The sequence below is a fragment of the Somniosus microcephalus genome, chromosome 4, assembly GCF_052327205.1.
Source record: "Somniosus microcephalus isolate GS21.2 chromosome 4, FLI_Smic_1.0, whole genome shotgun sequence".
Taxonomy (NCBI): Eukaryota; Metazoa; Chordata; class Chondrichthyes; order Squaliformes; family Somniosidae; genus Somniosus; species Somniosus microcephalus.
In genome coordinates this window covers 104930041-104955989 of record NC_140990.1, presented here as the reverse complement: position 1 = coordinate 104955989, position 25949 = coordinate 104930041, and positions in this window count along the sequence as shown.

The window sequence follows — 25949 nt, the reverse complement described above, 5'->3', positions numbered from 1 at the left end:
ATTCTATTCTATGATTCTATTCTTTGATTCTATTCTTTGATTCTATTCTATGATTCTATTCTAGGATTCTATTCTATGATTCTATTCTTTGATTCTATTCTAAGATTCTAGTCTTTGATTCTGTTCTTTGATTCTATTCTATGATTCTATTCTATGATTCTATTCTTTGCTTCTATTCTTTGATTCTATTCTATGCTTCTATTCTGTGATTCTATTCTATGATTCTATTCTCTGACTCAATTCTCTGATTCTGTTCTATGATTCTATTCTATGATTCTATTCTCTGATTCTATTCTATGATTCTATTCTTTGCTTCTATTCCAGGATTCTATTCTAGGATTCTATTCTATGATTCTATCCTATGATTCTATTCTATGATTCTATTCTATGATTCTCTTCTATGATTCTCTTCTATGATTCTATTCTATGATTCTATTCAATGATTCTATTCTATGAATCTATTCTCTGATTCTATTCTCTGATTCTATACTATGATTCTATTCTTTGACTCTATTCTTTGATTCTATTGTTTGATTCTATTCTATGATTCTATTCTTTGATTCTATTTTTTGATTCTATTCTATGATTCTATTCTATGATTCGATTCTTTGATTCTATTCTTTGATTCTATTCTTTGATTCTATTCTATGATTCTATGCGAGGATTCTATTCTATGATTCTATTCTTTGATTCTATTCTATGATTCTATTCTATGATTCTATTCCTTGATTCTATTTTATTATTCTATTCTATGATTCTATCCTTTGATTCTATTCTTTGATTCAATTCTATGATTCTATTTTATGATTCTATTCTTTGATTCTATTCTTTGATTCTATTCTATATTTCTATTCTATTATTCTATTCTATCATTCTATTCTATGATTCTATTCTATGATTCTGTTCTATGATTCTATACTTTGATTCTATTCTTTGATTCTATTCTTTGATTCTATTCTTTGATTCTATTCTATGATTCTATTCTAGGATTCTATTCTATGATTCTATTCTTTGATTCTATTCTATGATTCTAGTCTTTGATTCTGTTCTTTGATTCTATTCTATGATTCTATTCTCTGACTCTACTCTCTGATTCTGTTCTATGATTCTATTCTATGATTCTATTCTCTGATTCTATTCTATGATTCTATTCTATGCTTCTATTCTAGGATTCTATTCTATGATTCTATTCTATGATTCTATCCTATGATTCTATTCTATGATTCTATTCTATGATTCTCTTCTATGATTCTCTTCTATGATTCTATTTTATGATTCTATTCAATGATTTTATACTATGAATCTATTCTCTGATTCTATTCTCTGATTCTATACTATGATTCTATTCTATGATTCTATTCTATGATTCTATTCTATGATTCTATTCTATGATTCTATTCTTTGGTTCAATTCTATGATTGTCTTCTTAGATTCTATTCTTTGATTCTATTCTATGATTCTATTCTTTGATTCTATTCTATGATTCTATTCTTTGATTCTATTCTATGATTCTATTCTATGATTCTATTCTATGATTCTATTCTTTGATTCTATTCTATGATTCTATTCTATGATTCTATTCATTGATTCTATTCTATGATTCTATTCTTTGATTCTATTCTTTGATTCTATTCTATGATTCTATTCTATGATTCTATTCTATGATTCTATTCTATGATTCTATTCTTTGATTCTTTTCTATGATTCTTTTCTATGATTCGATTCTATGATTCTATTCTTTGATTCTTTTCTATGATTCTATTCTATGATTCGATTCTATGATTCTATTCTATGATTCCATTCTTTGATTCTATTCTATGATTCTATTCTATGATTCTATTCTTTGATTCTATTCTATGATTCTATTCTATGATTATATTCTTTGATTCTATTCTATGATTCTACTCTTTGATTCTATTATATGATTCTATTCTCTTATTCTATCTGATTCTATTCTTTGATTCTATTCTATGATTCTATTCTTTGATTCTATTCTATGATTCTATTCTTTAATTCTATTCTATGATTCTATTCTATGATTCTATTTTTTGATTCTATTCTTTAATTCTATTCTATGATTCTATTCTATGATTCTATTTTTTGATTCTATTCTATGATTCTATTCTATGATTCTACTCATTGATTCAATTCTATGATTCTATTCTATGATTCTATTCTTTGATTCTATTCTATGATTCTATTCTATGATTCTATTCTATGATTCTATTCTTTGATTCTATTCTTTGATTCTATTCTATGATTCTATTCTATAATTCGATTCTATGACTCTATTCTATGATTCTATTCTTTGATTCTATTCTTTGATTCTATTCTATCATTTTATTCTTCGATTCTATTCTTTGATTCTATTCTATGATTATATTTTTTAATTCTATTCTATGATTTTATTCTATGATTCTATTCTATGATTCTATTCTATGATTCTATTCTTTGATTCTATTCTTTGATTCTGTTCTATCATTTTTTTCTTCGATTCTATTCTTTGATTCTATTCTATGATTATATTTTTTAATTCTATTCTATGATTTTATTCTATGATTCTATTCTATGATTCTATTCTATGATTCTATTCTATGATTCTATTCTTTGATTCTATTCTATGATTCTATTCTATGATTCTATTCTTTGATTCTATTCTATGATTCCATTCTATTATTCTATTATATGATTCTATTCTATGATTCTATTCTTTGATTCTATTCTTTGATACTATTCTATGATTCTATTCTTTGATTCTATTCTTTGATTCTATTCTTTGATTCTATTCTATGATTCTATTCTTTGATTCTATTCTTTGCTTCTAGTCTATGATTCTATTCTATGATTCTATTCTATGATTCTATTCTTTGATTCTATTCTATGATTCTATTCTATGATTCTATTCTATGATTCTATTCTTTGATTCTATTCTGTGATACTATTCTATGATTCTATTCTTTGATTCTATTCTTTCATTCTATTCAATTATTCAATTCTTTGATTCTATTCTATGATTATATTCTTTGATTCTATTCTTTGATTCTATTCTATGATTCTATTCTATGATTCTATTTGATTCTATTCTACGATTCTATTCTTTGATTCTATTCTTTGATTCTATTCTATGATTCTTTTCTATTATTCTACTCTATCATTCTATACATTGATTCTAATCTATGATTCTATTCAATGATTCTATTCTTTGAATCTATTCTATGATTCCATTCTATGATTCTATTCTGTGATTCAATTCTATGATTCTATTCTTTGATGCTATTCTTTGATTCTATTCTATGATTATATTCTATGATTCAATTCTATCATTCTATTCTATGATTCCATTCTTGATTCTATTCTATGTTTCTATTCTACGATTCTATTCTTTTATTCTATTCTGTGATTCTACTCTTTGATTCTATTCTATTATTCTATTCCATTTTTCTATTCTTTGATTCTATTCTATAATTAAATTCTATGATTCTGTTCTTTGATTCTATTCTAGATTTCAATTCTATGATTCTATTCTATGATTCTCTTCTATGATTCTATTCTCTGATTCTATTCTATGATTCTATTCTTGATTCTATTCTATGATTCTATTCTATGATTCTATTCTATGATTCTATTCTTTGAATCTATTCTTTGATTCTATTCTGTGATTCTATTCTATGACTCTATTCTTTGATTCTATTCCTTGTTTCTATTCTTTGATTCTATTTTTTGATTCTATTCTATTATTCTATTCTATGATTCTATTCTATGATTCTATTCTTTGATTCTATTCGTTGAATCTATTCTATGATTCTATTCTTTGATCCCATTCTTTGATTCTATTCTATGATTCTATTCTATGATTCTATTCTTTGATTCTATTCTATGATTCTCTTCTATGATTCTCTTCTATGATTCTATTCTATGATTCTATTCAATGATTCTATTCTATGAATCTATTCTCTGATTCTATTCTCTGATTCTATACTATGATTCTATTCTTTGACTCTATTCTTTGATTCTATTGTTTGATTCTATTCTATGATTCTATTCTTTGATTCTATTTTTTTATTCTATTCTATGATTCTATTCTATGATTCGATTCTTTGATTCTATTCTTTGATTCTATTCTTTGATTCTATTCTATGATTCTATGCTAGGATTCTATTCTATGATTTTATTCTTTGTTTCTATTCTATGATTCTATTCTATGATTCTATTCCTTGATTCTATTCTATTACTCTATTCTATGATTCTACCTTTTGATTCTATTCTTTGATTCTATTCTATGATTCTATTCTATGATTCTATTCTTTGATTCTATTCTTTGATTCTATTCTATGTTTCTATTCTATTATTCTATTCTATCATTCTATTCTATGATTCTATTCTATGATTCTGTTCTATGATTCTATACTTTGATTCTATTCTTTGATTCTATTCTTTGATTCTATTCTTTGATTCTATTCTATGATTCTATTCTAGGATTCTATTCTATGATTCTATTCTTTGATTCTATTCTATGATTCTAGTCTTTGATTCTGTTCTTTGATTCTATTCTATGATTCTATTCTCTGACTCTATTCTCTGATTCTGTTCTATGATTCTATTCTATGATTCTATTCTCTGATTCTATTCTATGATTCTATTCTATGCTTCTATTCTAGGACTCTATTCTGTGATTCTATTCTATGATTCTATTCTTTGATTCTATTCTATGATTCTATTCTATGATTCTCTTCTATGATTCTCTTCTATGATTCTATTTTATGATTCTATTCAATGATTTTATTCTATGAATCTATTCTCTGATTCTATTCTCTGATTCTATACTATGATTCTATTCTATGATTCTATTCTATGATTCTATTCTTTGATTCTATTCTATGATTCTATTCTTTGATTCTATTCTATGATTCTATTCTATGATTCTATTCTATGATTCTATTCTTTGATTCTATTCTATGATTCTATTCTATGATTCTATTCATTGATTCTATTCTATGATTCTATTCTTTGATTCTATTCTTTGATTCTATTCTATGATTCTATTCTATCATTCTATTCTATGATTCTATTCATTGATTCTATTCTATGATTCTATTCTATGATTCTATTCTTTGATTCTATTCTATGATTCTATTCCATGATTGTATTCTATGATTCTATTCTTTGATTCTATTCTTTGATTCTTTTCTATGATTCTATTCTATGATTCTATTCTATGATTCTATTCTATGATTCCATTCTTTGATTCTATTCTATGATTCTATTCTCTAATTCTATTCTTTGATTCTATTCTATGATTCTATTCTATGATTATATTCTTTGATTCTATTCTATGATTCTACTCTTTGATTCTATTATATGATTCTATTCTCTTATTCTATCTGATTCTATTCTTTGATTCTATTCTATGATTCTATTCTTTGATTCTATTCTATGATTCTATTCTTTGATTCTATTCTTTGATTCTATTCTATGATTCTATGCTATGATTCTATTCTTTGAATCTATTCTTTGATTCTATTCTATGATTCTATTCTTTGATTCTATTCTTTGATTCTATTCTTTGATTCTATTCTTTGATTCTATTCTATGATTCTATTCTTTGATTCTATTCTATGATTCTATTCTTTGATTCTATTCTATGATTCTATTCTATGATTCTATTCTATGATTCTATTCTATGATTCTATTCTTTGATTCTATTTTTTGATTCTATTCGTTGATTCTATCCTTTGATTCTATTCTATGATTCTATTCTTTGATTCTATTCTTTAATTCTATTCTATGATTCTATTCTATTATTCTATTCTTTGATTCTATTCTATGATTCTATTCTATGATTCTACTCATTGATTCAATTCTATGATTCTATTCTATGATTCTATTCTTTGATTCTATTCTATGATTCTATTCTATGATTCTATTCTATGATTCTATTCTATGATTCTATTCTTTGATTCTATTCTTTGATTCTATTCTATGATTCTATTCTATAATTCGATTCTATGACTCTATTCTATGATTCTATTCTTTGATTCTATTCTATGATTATATTTTTTAATTCTATTCTATGATTGTATTCTATGATTCTATTCTATGATTCTATTCTATGATTCTATTCTATGATTCTATTCTTTGATTCTATTCTTTGATTCTATTCTATCATTTTATTCTTCGATTCTATTCTTTGATTCTATTCTATGATTATATTTTTTAATTCTATTCTATGATTTTATTCTATGATTCTATTCTTTGATTCAATTCTATGATTCTATCCTTTGAATCTATTCTATGGTTCTATTCTATGATTATATTCTTTGATTCTATTCTATGATTCCATTCTATTATTCTATTATATGATTCTATTCTATGATTCTATTCTTTGATTCTATTCTTTGATTCTATTCTATGATTCTATTCTTTGATTCTATTCTATGATTCTATCCTTTGAATCTATTCTATGGTTCTATTCTATGATTCTATTCTTTGATTCTATTCTATGATTCCATTCTATTATTCTATTATATGATTCTATTCTATGATTCTATTCTTTGATTCTATTCTTTGATTCTATTCTATGATTCTATTCTTTGATTCTATTCTTTGATTCTATTCTTTGATTCTATTCTATGATTCTATTCTTTGATTCTATTCTTTGCTTCTATTCTATGATTCTATTCTATGATTCTATTCTATGATTCTATTCTTTGATTCTATTCTATGATTCTATTCTATGATTCTATTCTATGATTCTATTCTTTGATTCTATTCTGTGATACTATTCTATGATTCTATTCTTTGATTCTATTCTTTCATTCTATTCAATTATTCAATTCTTTGATTCTATTCTATGATTATATTCTTTGATTCTATTCTTTGATTCTATTCTATGATTCTATTCTATGATTCTATTTGATTCTATTCTATGATTCTATTCAATGATTCTATTCTTTGAATCTATTCTATGATTTCATTCTATGATTCTATTCTGTGATTCAATTCTATGATTCTATTCTTTGATGCTATTCTTTGATTCTATTCTATGATTATATTCTATGATTCAATTCTATCATTCTATTCTATGATTCCATTCTTTGATTCTATTCTATGTTTCTATTCTACGATTCTATACTTTTATTCTATTCTGTGATTCTACTCTTTGATTCTATTCTTTGATTCTATTCTATGATTCTATTCCATGATTCTATTCTATGATTCTATTCTATGATTCTATTCTATGATTCTATTCTATGATTCTATTCTTTGATTCTATTCTATGATTCTATTCTATGATTCTATTCTATGATTCTATTCTATGATTCTATGCTATGATTCTATTCTGTGATTCTATTCTTTGATTCTATTCTTTGATTCTATTCTATGATTCTATTCTATGATTCTATTCTTTGATTCTATTCTATGATTCTATTCTATGATTCTATTCTATGATTCTATTCTATGATTCTATTCTTTGATTCTATTCTATTATTCTATTCTTTGATTCTACTCTATGATTCTATTCTATGATTCTATTCTATGATTCTATTCTATGATTCTATTCTATGATTCTATTCTTTGATTCTATTCTTTGATTCTATTCTATGATTCTGTTCTATGATTCTATTCTGTGATTCTATTCTATGATTCTATTCTATGATTCTATTATTTGATTCCATTCTATGACTCTATTCTATGATTCTATTCTTCGATTCTATTCTATGATTCTATTCTATGATTCTATTCTATGATTCTATTCTTTGACTCTATTCTTTGCTTCTATTCTATGATTCTATTGTATGATTCTATTCTATGATTCTATTCTTTGATTCTATTCTTTGATTCTATTCTATGATTCTATTCTATGATTCTATTCTATGATTCTATTCTATGATTCTATTCTATGATTCCTTTCTTTGATTCTGTTCTTTGATTCTATTCTTTAATTCTATTCTATGATTCTATTCTATGATTCTATTCTATGATTCTATTCTTTGATTCTATTGTATGATTCTATTCTATTATTCTATTCTATGATTCTATTCTTTGATTCTATTCTATGATTTTATTCTTTGATTCTATTCTTTGATTCTATTCTATGATTCTATTCTATGGTTCTATTCTATGATTCTATTCTTTGATTCTATTGTATGATTCTATTCTATGATTCTATTCTATGATTCTATTCTATGATTCTGTTCTATGATTCTATACTTTGATTCTATTCTTTGATTCTATTCTTTGATTCTATTCTTTGATTCTATTCTATGATTCTATTCTAGGATTCTATTCTATGATTCTATTCTTTGATTCTATTCTATGATTCTAGTCTTTGATTCTGTTCTTTGATTCTATTCTATGATTCTATTCTAGGATTCTATTCTATGATTCTATTCTTTGATTCTATTCTATGATTCTAGTCTTTGATTCTGTTCTTTGATTCTATTCTCGGATTCTATTCTATGATTCTATTCTATGCTTCTATTCTAGGATTCTATTCTATGATTCTATTCTATGATTCTATTCTTTGATTCTATTCTATGATTCTATTCTATGATTCTCTTCTATGATTCTCTTCTATGATTCTATTTTATGATTCTATTCAATGATTTTATTCTATGAATCTATTCTCTGATTCTATTCTCTGATTCTATACTATGATTCTATTCTATGATTCTATTCTATGATTCTATTCTATGATTCTATTCTATGATTCTATTCTTTGGTTCTATTCTATGATTGTCTTCTTTGATTCTATTCTTTGATTCTATTCTATGATTCTATTCTTTGATTCTATTCTATGATTCTATTCTTTGATTCTATTCTATGATTCTATTCTATGATTCTATTCTATGATTCTATTCTTTGATTCTATTCTATGATTCTATTCTATGATTCTATTCATTGATTCTATTCTATGATTCTATTCTTTGATTCTATTCATTGATTCTATTCTATGATTCTATTCTATCATTCTATTCTATGATTCTATTCATTGATTCTATTCTATGATTCTATTCTATGATTCTATTCTTTGATTCTATTCTATGATTCTATTCTATGATTCTATTCCATGATTCTATTCTATGATTCTATTCTTTGATTCTTTTCTATGATTCTATTCTATGATTCGATTCTATGATTCTATTCTATGATTCCATTCTTTGATTCTATTCTATGATTCTATTCTATGATTCTTTTCTATGATTCTATTCTATGATTCGATTCTATGATTCTATTCTATGATTCTATTCTTTGATTCTATTCTATGATTCTATTCTTTGATTCTATTCTTTGATTCTATTCTTTGATTCTATTCTATGATTCTATTCTTTGATTCTATTCTTTGATTCTATTCTTTGATTCTATTCTTTGATTCTATTCTATGATTCTATTCTATGATTCTATTCTATGATTCTATTCTATGATTCTATTCTTTGATTCTATTCTATTATTCTATTCTTTGATTCTACTCTATGATTCTATTCTATGATTCTATTCTATGATTCTATTCTATGATTCTATTCTATGATTCTATTCTTTGATTCTATTCTTTGATTCTATTCTATGATTCTGTTCTATGATTCTATTCTGTGATTCTATTCTATGATTCTATTCTATGATTCTATTATTTGATTCCATTCTATGACTCTATTCTATGATTCTATTCTTCGATTCTATTCTATGATTCTATTCTATGATTCTATTCTATGATTCTATTCTTTGACTCTATTCTTTGCTTCTATTCTATGATTCTATTGTATGATTCTATTCTATGATTCTATTCTTTGATTCTATTCTTTGATTCTATTCTATGATTCTATTCTATGATTCTATTCTATGATTCTATTCTATGATTCTATTCTATGATTCCATTCTTTGATTCTGTTCTTTGATTCTATTCTTTAATTCTATTCTATGATTCTATTCTATGATTCTATTCTATGATTCTATTCTTTGATTCTATTGTATGATTCTATTCTATTATTCTATTCTATGATTCTATTCTTTGATTCTATTCTATGATTTTATTCTTTGATTCTATTCTTTGATTCTATTCTATGATTCTATTCTATGGTTCTATTCTATGATTCTATTCTTTGATTCTGTTGTATGATTCTATTCTATGATTCTATTCTATGATTCTATTCTATGATTCTGTTCTATGATTCTATACTTTGATTCTATTCTTTGATTCTATTCTTTGATTCTATTCTTTGATTCTATTCTATGATTCTATTCTAGGATTCTATTCTATGATTCTATTCTTTGATTCTATTCTATGATTCTAGTCTTTGATTCTGTTCTTTGATTCTATTCTATGATTCTATTCTAGGATTCTATTCTATGATTCTATTCTTTGATTCTATTCTATGATTCTAGTCTTTGATTCTGTTCTTTGATTCTATTCTCGGATTCTATTCTATGATTCTATTCTATGCTTCTATTCTAGGATTCTATTCTATGATTCTATTCTATGATTCTATTCTTTGATTCTATTCTATGATTCTATTCTATGATTCTCTTCTATGATTCTCTTCTATGATTCTATTTTATGATTCTATTCAATGATTTTATTCTATGAATCTATTCTCTGATTCTATTCTCTGATTCTATACTATGATTCTATTCTATGATTCTATTCTATGATTCTATTCTATGATTCTATTCTATGATTCTATTCTTTGGTTCTATTCTATGATTGTCTTCTTTGATTCTATTCTTTGATTCTATTCTATGATTCTATTCTTTGATTCTATTCTATGATTCTATTCTTTGATTCTATTCTATGATTCTATTCTATGATTCTATTCTATGATTCTATTCTTTGATTCTATTCTATGATTCTATTCTATGATTCTATTCATTGATTCTATTCTATGATTCTATTCTTTGATTCTATTCATTGATTCTATTCTATCATTCTATTCTATCATTCTATTCTATGATTCTATTCATTGATTCTATTCTATGATTCTATTCTATGATTCTATTCTTTGATTCTATTCTTTGATTCTATTCTATGATTCTATTCCATGATTCTATTCTATGATTCTATTCTTTGATTCTTTTCTATGATTCTATTCTATGATTCGATTCTATGATTCTATTCTATGATTCCATTCTTTGATTCTATTCTATGATTCTATTCTATGATTCTTTTCTATGATTCTATTCTATGATTCGATTCTATGATTCTATTCTATGATTCTATTCTTTGATTCTATTCTATGATTCTATTCTTTGATTCTATTCTTTGATTCTATTCTTTGATTCTATTCTATGATTCTATTCTTTGATTCTATTCTTTGATTCTATTCTTTGATTCTATTCTTTGATTCTATTCTATGATTCTATTCTTTGATTCTATTCTATGATTCTATTCTTTGATTCTATTCTATGATTCTATTCTATGATTCTATTCTATGATTCTATTCTATGATTCTATTCTTTGATTCTATTTTTTGATTCTATTCGTTGATTCTATTCATTGATTCTATTCTATGATTCTATTCTTTGATTCTATTCTTTAATTCTATTCTATGATTCTATTCTATGATTCTATTCTTTGATTCTATTCTATGATTCTATTCTATGATTCTACTCATTGATTCAATTCTATGATTCTATTCTATGATTCTATTCTTTGATTCTATTCTATGATTCTATTCTATGATTCTATTCTATGATTCTATTCTATGATTCTATTCTTTGATTCTATTCTTTGATTCTATTCTATGATTCTATTCTACAATTCGATTCTATGACTCTATTCTATGATTCTATTCTTTGATTCTATTCTTTGATTCTATTCTATCATTTTATTCTTCGATTCTATTCTTTGATTCTATTCTATGATTATATTTTTTAATTCTATTCTATGATTTTATTCTATGATTCTATTCTATGATTCTATTCTATGATTCTATTCTATGATTCTATTCTTTGATTCTATTCTTTGATTCTATTCTATCATTTTATTCTTCGATTCTATTCTTTGATTCTATTCTATGATTATATTTTTTAATTCTATTCTATGATTTTATTCTTTGATTCTATTCTTTGATTCTATTCTATGATTCTATTCTATGATTCTATTCTATGATTCCATTCTTTGATTCTGTTCTTTGATTCTATTCTTTAATTCTATTCTATGATTCTATTCTATGATTCTATTCTATGATTCTATTCTTTGATTCTATTGTATGATTCTATTCTATGATTCTATTCTATGATTCTATTCTTTGATTCTATTCTATGATTTTATTCTTTGATTCTATTCTTTGATTCTATTCTATGATTCTATTCTATGGTTCTATTTTATGATTCTATTCTTTTATTCTATTCTACGATTCTATACTTTGATTCTATTCTATGATTCTATTCTATGATTCTATTCTATGATTCTATTCTATGATTCTATTCTATGATTCTATTCTTTGATTCTATTCTTTGATTCTATTCTATCATTTTATTCTTCGATTCTTTTCTTTGATTCTATTCTATGATTATATTTTTTAATTCTATTCTATGATTTTATTCTTTGATTCTATTCTTTGATTCTATTCTATTATTCTATCCTTTGAATCTATTCTATGGTTCTATTCTATGATTCTATTCTTTGATTCTATTCTATGATTCCATTCTATTATTCTATTATATGATTCTATTCTATGATTCTATTCTTTGATTCTATTATTTGATTCTATTCTATGATTCTATTCTTTGATTCTATTCTATGATTCTATCCTTTGAATCTATTCTATGGTTCTATTCTATGATTCTATTCTTTGATTCTATTCTATGATTCCATTCTATTATTCTATTATATGATTCTATTCTATGATTCTATTCTTTGATTCTATTCTTTGATTCTATTCTATGATTCTATTCTTTGATTCTATTCTTTGATTCTATTCTTTGATTCTATTCTATGATTCTATTCTTTGATTCTATTCTTTGCTTCTATTCTATGATTCTATTCTATGATTCTATTCTATGATTCTATTCTTTGATTCTATTCTATGATTCTATTCTATGATTCTATTCTATGATTCTATTCTTTGATTCTATTCTGTGATACTATTCTATGATTCTATTCTTTGATTCTATTCTTTCATTCTATTCAATTATTCAATTCTTTGATTCTATTCTATGATTATATTCTTTGATTCTATTCTTTGATTCTATTCTATGATTCTATTCTATGATTCTATTTGATTCTTTTCTATGATTCTATTCAATGATTCTATTCTTTGAATCTATTCTATGATTTCATTCTATGATTCTATTCTGTGATTCAATTCTATGATTCTATTCTTTGATGCAATTCTTTGATTCTATTCTATGATTATATTCTATGATTCAATTCTATCATTCTATTCTATGATTCCATTCCTTGATTCTATTCTATGTTTCTATTCTACGATTCTATTCTTTTATTCTATTCTGTGATTCTACTCTTTGATTCTATTCTATGATTCTATTCCATTATTCTATTCTTTGATTCTATTCTATAATTCAATTCTATGATTCTGTTCTTTGATTCTATTCTAGATTTCAATTCTATGATTCTATTCTATGATTCTCTTCGATGATTCTATTCTCTGATTCTATTCTATGATTCTATTCTTGATTCTATTCTATGATTCTATTCTATGATTCTATTCTATGATTCTATTCTTTGAATCTATTCTTTGATTCTATTCTGTGATTCTATTCTGTGACTCTATTCTTTGATTCTATTCCTTGTTTCTATTCTATGATTCTATTTTTTGATTCTATTCTATTATTCTATTCTATGATTCTATTCTATGATTCTATTCTATGATTCTATTCTTTGATCCCATTCTTTGATTCTATTCTATTATTCTATTCTATGATTCTATTCTATGATTCTATTCTATGATTCTATTCTTTGATCCCATTCTTTGATTCTTTTCTATGATTCTATTTTTTGATTCTATTGTATGATTCTATTCTATGATTATATTCTTTGATTCTATTCTTTGATTCTATTCTATGATTCTATTCTATGATTCTATTTGATTCTTTTCTATGATTCTATTCAATGATTCTATTCTTTGAATCTATTCTATGATTTCATTCTATGATTCTATTCTGTGATTCAATTCTATGATTCGATTCTTTGATGCTATTCTTTGATTCTATTCTATGATTATATTCTATGATTCAATTCTATCATTCTATTCTATGATTCCATTCTTTGATTCTTTTCTATGTTTCTATTCTACGATTCTATTCTTTTATTCTATTCTGTGATTCTACTCTTTGATTCTATTCTATGATTCTATTCCATTATTCTATTCTTTGATTCTATTCTATAATTCAATTCTATGATTCTGTTCTTTGATTCTATTCTAGATTTCAATTCTATGATTCTATTCTATGATTCTCTTCTATGATTCTATTCTCTGATTCTATTCTATGATTCTATTCTTGATTCTATTCTATGATTCTATTCTATGATTCTATTCTATGATTCTATTCTTTGAATCTATTCTTTGATTCCATTCTGTGATTCTATTCTATGACTCTATTCTTTGATTCTATTCCTTGTTTCTATTCTATGATTCTATTTTTTGATTCTATTCTATTATTCAATTCTATGATTCTATTCTATGATTCTATTCTTTGATCCCATTCTTTGATTCTATTCTATTATTCTATTCTATGATTCTATTCTATGATTCTATTCTATGATTCTATTCTTTCATCCCATTCTTTGATTCTATTCTATGATTCTATTCTATGATTCTATTCTTTGATTCTATTCTATGATTCTATTCTATGATTCTATTCTATGATTCTATTCTATGATTCTATTCTATGATTCTATTCTATGATTCTATTCTATGATTCTATTCTTTGATTTTATTCTTTGATTCTATTCTATGATTCTGTTCTATGATTCTATTCTATGATTCTATTCTATGATTCTATTCTATGATTCTATTCTTTGATTCTATTCTTTGATTCTATTCTTTGAATCTATTCTCTGATTCTATTCTATGATTCTATTATTTGCTTCCATTCTATGACTCTGTTCTATGATTCTATTCTTTGATTCTATTCTATGATTCTATTCTATGATTCTATTCTATGATTCTATTCTTTGATTCTATTCTATGATTCTATTCTATGATTCTATTCTATGATTCTATTCTGTGATTCTATTATTTGATTCTATTCATTGATTCTATTCTATGATTCTATTCTATGATTCTATTCTTTGATTCTATTCTTTGCTTCTATTCTATGATTCTATTGAATGATTCTATTCTATGATTCTATTCTTCGATTCTATTCTTTGATTCTATTCTATGATTCTATTCTATGATTCTATTCTATGATTCTATTCTATGATTCTGTTCTTTGATTCTATTCTGATTCTATTCTTTGATTCTATTCTATGATTCTATTCTATGATTCTATTATTTGATTCCATTCTATGATTCTATTCTATGATTCTATTCTTTGAATCTATTCTATGATTCTGTTCTATGATTCTATTCGATGATTCTATTCTTTGATTCAATTCTATGATTCTATTATATGATTCAATTCTATGATTCTATTCTTTGATTCTATTCTTTGATTCTATTCTATGATTCTATTCTATGATTCTATTCTATGATTCTATTCTTTGATTCTATTCTATGATTCTATTCTTTGACTCTATTCTATGATTCTATTCTTTGATTCTATTCTATGATTCTATTCTATGATTCTATTCTTTTATTCTATTCTACGATTCTATTCTTTGATTCTATTCTATGATTCTATTCTATGATTCTATTCTATGATTCTATTCTTTGATTCTATTCTTTGATTCTCTTCTATGATTCTATTCTATGATTCTATTCTCTGATTCTATTCTATGATTCTATTCTTTGATTCTATTCTTTGATTCTATTCTATGATTCTATTCTATGATTCTATTCTTTGAATCTATTCTTTGATTCTATTCTGTGATTCTATTCTATGACTCTATTCTTTGATTCTATTCCTTGTTTCTATTCTATGATTCTATTTTTTGATTCTATTCTATTATTCAATTCTATGATTCTATTCTATGATTCTATTCTTTGATCCCATTCTTTGATTCTATTCTATTATTCTATTCTATGATTCTATTCTATGATTCTATTCTATGATTCTATTCTTTGATCCCATTCTTTGATTCTATTCTATGATTCTATTCTATGGTTCTATTCTTTGATTCTATTCTATGATTCTATTCTATGATTCTATTCTATGATTCTATTCTATGATTCTATTCTATGATTCTATTCTATGATTCTATTCTATGATTCTATTCTATGATTCTATTCTTTGATTTTATTCTTTGATTCTATTCTATGATTCTGTTCTTTGATTCTATTCTATGATGCTATTCTATGATTCTATTCTTTGATTCTATTCTTTGATTCTATTCTTTGATTCTATTCTTTGAATCTATTCTCTGATTCTATTCTATGATTCTATTATTTGCTTCCATTCTATGACTCTGTTCTATGATTCTATACTTTGATTCTATTCTATGATTCTATTCTATGATTCTATTCTATGATTCTATTCTTTGATTCTATTCTATGATTCTATTCTATGATTCTATTCTATGATTCTATTCTGTGATTCTATTATTTGATTCTATTCATTGATTCTATTCTATGATTCTATTCTATGATTCTATTCTTTGATTCTATTCTTTGCTTCTATTCTATGATTCTATTGAATGATTCTATTCTATGATTCTATTCTTCGATTCTATTCTTTGATTCTATTCTATGATTCTATTCTATGATTCTATTCTATGATTCTATTCTATGATTCTGTTCTTTGATTCTATTCTGATTCTATTCTTTGATTCTATTCTATGATTCTATTCTATGATTCTATTATTTGATTCCATTCTATGATTCTATTCTATGATTCTATTCTTTGAATCTATTCTATGATTCTGTTCTATGATTCTATTCGATGATTCTATTCTTTGATTCAATTCTATGATTCTATTATATGATTCAATTCTATGATTCTATTCTTTGATTCTATTCTTTGATTCTATTCTATGATTCTATTCTATGATTCTATTCTATGATTCTATTCTTTGATTCTATTCTATGATTCTATTCTTTGACTCTATTCTATGATTCTATTCTTTGATTCTATTCTATGATTCTATTCTATGATTCTATTCTTTTATTCTATTCTACGATTCTATTCTTTGATTCTATTCTATGATTCTATTCTATGATTCTATTCTATGATTCTATTCTATGATTCTATTCTTTGATTCTATTCTTTGATTCTCTTCTATGATTCTATTCTATGATTCTATTCTATGATTCTATTCTATGATTCTATTCTTTGATTCTATTCTTTGATTCTATTCTATGATTCTATTCTATGATTCTATTCTATGATTCTATTCTATGATTCTATTCTATGATTCTATTCTTTGATTCTATTCTTTGATTCTATTCTTTGATTCTATTCTATGATTCTATTCTATGATTCTATTCTTTGATTCTATTCTATGATTCTATTCTATGATTCTATTCTATGATTCTATTCTGTGATTCTATTCTTTGATTCTATTCATTGATTCTATTCTATGATTCTATTCTATGATTCTATTCTTTGATTCTATTCTTTGCTTCTATTGTATGATTCTATTGTATGATTCTATTCTATGATTCTATTCTTCGATTCTATTCTTTGATTCTATTCTATGATTCTATTCTATGATTCTATTCTATGATTCTATTCTATGATTCTGTTCTTTGATTCTATTCTGATTCTATTCTTTGATTCTATTCTATGATTCTATTCTATGATTCTATTATTTGATTCCATTCTATGATTCTATTCTATGATTCTATTCTTTGAATCTATTCTATGATTCTGTTCTATGATTCTATTCGATGATTCTATTCTTTGATTCAATTCTATGATTCTATTATATGATTCAATTCTATGATTCTATTCTTTGATTCTATTCTTTGATTCTATTCTTTGATTCTATTCTATGATTCTATTCTATGATTCTATTCTATGATTCTATTCTTTGATTCTATTCTATGATTCTATTCTTTGACTCTATTCTATGATTCTATTCTTTGATTCTATTCTATGATTCTATTCTTTGATTCTATTCTTTTATTCTATTCTACGATTCTATTCTTTGATTCTATTCTATGATTCTATTCTATGATTCTATTCTATGATTCTATTCTATGATTCTATTCTTTGATTCTATTCTTTGATTCTCTTCTATGATTCTATTCTATGATTCTATTCTATGAATCTATTCTATGATTCTATTCTTTGATTCTATTCTTTGATTCTATTCTATGATTCTATTCTATGATTCTATTCTTTGATTCTATTCTATGATTCTATTCTATGATTCTATTCTATGATTCTATTCTATGATTCTATTCTTTGATTCTATTCGATGATTCTATTCTTTGATTCTATTCTATGATTCTATTCCATGATTCTATTCTATGATTCTATTCTATGATTCTATTCTTTGATTCTATTCTATGATTCTATTCTTTGATTCTATTCTATGATACTATTCTATGATTCTATTCTTTGATTATATTCTATGATTCTATTCTATGATTCTATTCTATGATTCTATTCTTTGATTCTATTCTTTGATTCTATTCTATGATTCTATTCTATGATTCTATTCTTTGATTCTATTCTATGATTGGATTCTATGATTCTATTCTATGATTCTATTCTTTGATTCTATTCTATTATTCTATTCTTTGATTCTATTCTATGATTCTATTCTATGATTCTATTCTATGATTCTATTCTATGATTCTATTCTTTGATTCTATTCTTTGATTCTATTCTATGATTCTGTTCTATGATTCTATTCTGTGATTCTATTCTATGATTCTATTCTATGATTCTATTATTTGATTCCATTCTATGACTCTATTCTATGATTCTATTCTTCGATTCTATTCTATGATTCTATTCTATGATTCTATTCTATGATTCTATTCTATGATTCTGTTCTTTGATTCTATTCAATGATTCTATTCTATGATTCTATTCTATGATTCTATTCTTTGATTCTATTCTTTGATTCTATTCTATGATTCTGTTCTATGATTCTATTCTATGATTCTATTCTATGATTGTCTTCTTTGATTCTATTCTTTGATTCTATTCGATGATTCTATTCTTTGATTCTATTCTATGATTCTATTCTTTGATTCTATTCTATGATTCTATTCTATGATTCTATTCTATGATTCTATTCTTTGATTCTATTCTATGATTCTATTCTATGATTCTATTCTATGATTCTATTCTATGATTCTATTCTTTGATTCTATTCTTTGATTCTTTTCTATGATTCGATTCTATGATTCGATTCTATGATTCTATTCTATGATTCCATTCTTTGATTCTATTCTATGATTCTATTCTATGATTCTATTCTTTGATTCTATTCTATGATTCTATTCTATGATTATATTCTTTGATTCTATTCTATGATTCTACTCTTTGATTCTATTATATGATTCTATTCTGTTATTCTATCGGATTCTATTCTTTGATTCTATTCTATGATTCTATTCTTTGATTCTATTCTATGATTCTATTCTTTGATTCTATTCTTTGATTCTATTCTATGATTCTATTCTATGATTCTATTCTTTGATTCTATTCTATGATTCCATTCTATTATTCTATTATATGATTCTATTCTATGATTCTATTCTTTGATTCTATTCTTTGATTCTATTCTATGATTCTATTCTTTGATTCTATTGTTTGATTCTATTCTTTGATTCTATTCTATGATTCTATTCTTTGATTCTATTCTTTGCTTCTATTCTATGATTCTATTCTATGATTCTATTCTTTGATTCTATTCTTTGATTCTATTCTTTGATTCTATTCTTTGATTCTATTCTATGATTCTATTCTTTGATTCTATTCTATGATTCTATTCTTTGATTCTATTCTATGATTCTATTCTATGATTCTATTCTATGATTCTATTCTATGATTCTATTCTTTGATTCTATTTTTTGATTCTATTCGTTGATTCTATTCTTTGATTCTATTCTATGATTCTATTCTTTGATTCTATTCTTTAATTCTATTCTATGATTCTATTCTATGATTCTATTCTTTGATTCTATTCTATGATTCTATTCTATGATTCTACTCATTGATTCAATTCTATGATTCTATTCTATGATTCTATTCTTTGATTCTATTCTATGATTCTATTCTATGATTCTATTCTATGATTCTATTCTATGATTCTATTCTTTGATTCTATTCTTTGATTCTATTCTATGATTCTATTCTATAATTCGATTCTTTGACTCTATTCTATGATTCTCTTCTTTGATTCTATTCTTTGATTCTATTCTATCATTTTATTCTTCGATTCTATTCTTTGATTCTATTCTATGATTATATTTTTCAATTCTATTCTATGATTTTATTCTATGATTCTATTCTATGATTCTATTCTATGATTCTATTCTATGATTCTATTCTTTGATTCTATTCTTTGATTCTGTTCTATCATTTTATTCTTCGATTCTATTCTTTGATTCTATTCTATGATTATATTTTTTAATTCTATTCTATGATTTTATTCTATGATTCTATTCTATGATTCTATTCTATGATTCTATTCTATGATTCTATTCTTTGATTCTATTCTATGATTCTATCCTTTGAATCTATTCTATGGTTCTATTCTATGATTCTATTCTTTGATTCTATTCTATGAATCCATTCTATTATTCTATTATATGATTCTATTCTACGATTCTATTCTTTGATTATATTCTTTGATTCTATTCTATGATTCTATTCTTTGATTCTATTCTTTGATTCTATTCTTTGATTCTATTCTATGATTCTATTCTTTGATTCTCTTCTTTGCTTCTATTCTATGATTCTATTCTATGATTCTATTCTATGATTCTATTCTTTGATTCTATTCTATGATTCTATTCTAAGATTCTATTCTATGATTCTATTCTTTGATTCTATTCTGTGATACTATTCAATTATTCAATTATTTGATTCTATTCTATGATTATATTCTTTGATTCTATTCTTTGATTCTATTCTATGATTCTATTCTATGATTCTATTTGATTCTATTCTATGATTCTATTCAATGATTCTATTCTTTGATTCTATTCGGTGAAACTATTCAATTATTCAATTCTTTGATTCTATTCTATGATTATATTCTTTGATTCTATTCTATGATTCTATTCTATGATTCTATTCTTTGATTCTATTCTTTCATTCTATTCAATTATTCAATTCTTTGATTCTATTCTATGATTATATTCTTTGATTCTATTCTTTGATTCTATTCTATGATTCTATTCTATGATTCTATTTGATTCTATTCTATGATTCTATTCAATGATTCTATTCTTTGAATCTATTCTATGATTACATTCTATGATTCTATTCTGTGATTCAATTCTATGATTCTATACTTTGATGCTATTCTTTGATTCTATTCTATGATTATATTCTATGATTCTATTCCATTATTCTATTCTTTGATTCTATTCTATAATTCAATTCTATGATTCTGTTCTTTGATTCTATTCTAGATTTCAATTCTATGATTCTATTCTATGATTCTCTTCTATGATTCTATTCTCTGATTCTATTCTATGATTCTATTCTTGAATCTATTCTATGATTCTATTCTATGATTCTATTCTATGATTCTATTCTTTGAATCTATTCTTTGATTCTATTCTGTGATTCTATTCTATGACTCTATTCTTTGATTCTGTTCCTTGTTTCTATTCTATGATTCTATTTTTTGATTCTATTCTATTATTCTATTCTATGATTCTATTCTATGATTCTATTCTATGATTCTATTCTATGATTCTATTCTATGATTCTATTCTTTGATTTTATTCTTTGATTCTATTCTCTGATTCTATTCTTTGATTCTATTCTTTGATTCTATTCTTTGATTCTATTCTATGATTCTATTCTATGATTCTATTATTTGATTCCATTCTATGACTCTGTTCTATGATTCTATTCTTTGATTCTATTCTATGATTCTATTCTATGATTCTATTCTATGATTCTATTCTTTGATTCTATTCTATGATTCTATTCTATGATTCTATTCTATGATTCTATTCTTTGATTCTATTCATTGATTCTATTCTATGATTCTATTCTATGATTCTATTCTTTGATTCTATTCTTTGCTTCTATTCTATGATTCTATTGTATGATTCTATTCTATGATTCTATTCTTCTATTCTATTCTTTGATTCTATTCTATGATTCTATTCTATGATTCTATTCTATGATTCTATTCTATGATTCTGTTCTTTGATTCTATTCTGATTCTATTCTTTGATTCTATTCTATGATTCTATTCTATGATTCTATTATTTGATTCCATTCTATGATTCTATTCTATGATTCTATTCTTTGAATCTATTCTATGATTCTATTCTATGATTCTATTCGATGATTCTATTCTTTGATTCAATTCTATGATTCTATTCTATGATTCAATTCTATGATTCTATTCTTTGATTCTATTCTTTGATTCTATTCTATGATTCTATTCTATGATTCTATTCTATTACTCTATTCTTTGATTCTATTCTTTGATTCGATTCTTTGATTCTATTCTTTGATTCTATTCTATGATTCTATTCTATGATTCTATTCTATGATTCTATTCCATGATTATATTCTATGATTCTATTCTTTGATTCTATTCTATGATTCTATTCTATGATTCTATACTTTGATTCTATTCTATGATTCTATTCTAAGATTCTATTCTTTGATTCTATTCTTTGATTCTATTCTATGATTCTATTCTATGATTCTATTCTATGATTCTATTCTTTGATTCTATTCTATGATTCTATTCTTTGACTCTATTCTATGATTCTATTCTTTGATTCTATTCTATGATTCTATTCTATGATTCTATTCTTTTATTCTATTCTACGATTCTATTCTTTGATTCTATTCTATGATTCTATTCTATGATTCTATTCTATGATTCTATTCTATGATTCTATTCTTTGATTCTATTCTTTGATTCTCTTCTATGATTCTATTCTATGATTCTATTCTATGATTCTATTCTATGATTCTATTCTTTGATTCTATTCTTTGATTCTATTCTATGATTCTATTCTATGATTCTATTCTTTGATTCTATTCTGTGATTCTATTCTATGATTCTATTCTATGATTCTATTCTATGATTCTATTCTTTGATTCTATTCTATGATTCTATTCTTTGATTCTATTCTATGATTCTATTCCATGATTCTATTCTATGATTCTATTCTATGATTCTATTCTATGATTCTATTCTATGATTCTAATCTTTGATTCTATTCTATGATTCTATTCTATGATTCTATTCTATGATTCTATTCTATGATTCTATTCTATGATTCTATTCTTTGATTCTATTCTTTGATTCTATTCTATGATTCTATTCTATGATTCTATTCTTTGATTCTATTCTATGATTGGATTCTATGATTCTATTCTATGATTCTATTCTTTGATTCTATTCTATTATTCTATTCTTTGATTCTATTCTATGATTCTATTCTATGATTCTATTCTATGATTCTATTCTATGATTCTATTCTATGATTCTATTCTTTGATTCTATTCTTTGATTCTATTCTATGATTCTGTTCTATGATTCTATTCTGTGATTCTATTCTATGATTCTATTCTATGATTCTATTCTTTGATTCTATTCTTTGATTCTATTCTTTGATTCTATTCTATGATTCTATTCTATGATTCTATTATTTGATTCCATTCTATGACTCTATTCTATGATTCTATTCTTTGATTCTATTCAATGATTCTATTCTATGATTCTATTCTATGATTCTATTCTTTGATTCTATTCTTTGATTCTATTCGATGATTCTATTCTTTGATTCTATTCTATGATTCTATTCTTTGATTCTATTCTATGATTCTATTCTATGATTCTATTCTATGATTCTATTCTTTGATTCTATTCTATGATTCTATTCTATGATTCTATTCTATGATTCTATTCTATGATTCTATTCTTTGATTCTATTCTTTGATTCTATTCTATGATTCTATTCTATGATTCTATTCTTTGATTCTATTCATTGATTCTATTCTATGATTCTATTCTATGATTCTATTCTTTGATTCTATTCTTTGCTTCTATTCTATGATTCTATTGTATGATTCTATTCTATGATTCTATTCTTCTATTCTATTCTTTGATTCTATTCTATGATTCTATTCTATGATTCTATTCTATGATTCTATTCTATGATTCTGTTCTTTGATTCTATTCTGATTCTATTCTTTGATTCTATTCTATGATTCTATTCTATGATTCTATTATTTGATTCCATTCTATGATTCTATTCTATGATTCTATTCTTTGAATCTATTCTATGATTCTATTCTATGATTCTATTCGATGATTCTATTCTTTGATTCAATTCTATGATTCTATTCTATGATTCAATTCTATGATTCTATTCTTTGATTCTATTCTTTGATTCTATTCTATGATTCTATTCTATGATTCTATTCTATTACTCTATTCTTTGATTCTATTCTTTGATTCGATTCTTTGATTCTATTCTTTGATTCTATTCTATGATTCTATTCTATGATTCTATTCTATGATTCTATTCCATGATTATATTCTATGATTCTATTCTTTGATTCTATTCTATGATTCTATTCTATGATTCTATACTTTGATTCTATTCTATGATTCTATTCTAAGATTCTATTCTTTGATTCTATTCTTTGATTCTATTCTATGATTCTATTCTATGATTCTATTCTATGATTCTATTCTTTGATTCTATTCTATGATTCTATTCTTTGACTCTATTCTATGATTCTATTCTTTGATTCTATTCTATGATTCTATTCTATGATTCTATTCTTTTATTCTATTCTACGATTCTATTCTTTGATTCTATGCTATGATTCTATTCTATGATTCTATTCTATGATTCTATTCTATGATTCTATTCTTTGATTCTATTCTTTGATTCTCTTCTATGATTCTATTCTATGATTCTATTCTATGATTCTATTCTATGATTCTATTCTTTGATTCTATTCTTTGATTCTATTCTATGATTCTATTCTATGATTCTATTCTTTGATTCTATTCTGTGATTCTATTCTATGATTCTATTCTATGATTCTATTCTATGATTCTATTCTTTGATTCTATTCTATGATTCTATTCTTTGATTCTATTCTATGATTCTATTCCATGATTCTATTCTATGATTCTATTCTATGATTCTATTCTATGATTCTATTCTGTGATTCTATTCTTTGATTCTATTCTATGATTCTATTCTATGATTCTATTCTATGATTCTATTCTATGATTCTATTCTATGATTCTATTCTTTGATTCTATTCTTTGATTCTATTCTATGATTCTATTCTATGATTCTATTCTTTGATTCTATTCTATGATTGGATTCTATGATTCTATTCTATGATTCTATTCTTTGATTCTATTCTATTATTCTATTCTTTGATTCTATTCTATGATTCTATTCTATGATTCTATTCTATGATTCTATTCTATGATTCTATTCTATGATTCTATTCTTTGATTCTATTCTTTGATTCTATTCTATGATTCTGTTCTATGATTCTATTCTGTGATTCTATTCTATGATTCTATTCTATGATTCTATTCTTTGATTCTATTCTTTGATTCTATTCTTTGATTCTATTCTATGATTCTATTCTATGATTCTATTATTTGATTCCATTCTATGACTCTATTCTATGATTCTATTCTTTGATTCTATTCAATGATTCTATTCTATGATTCTATTCTATGATTC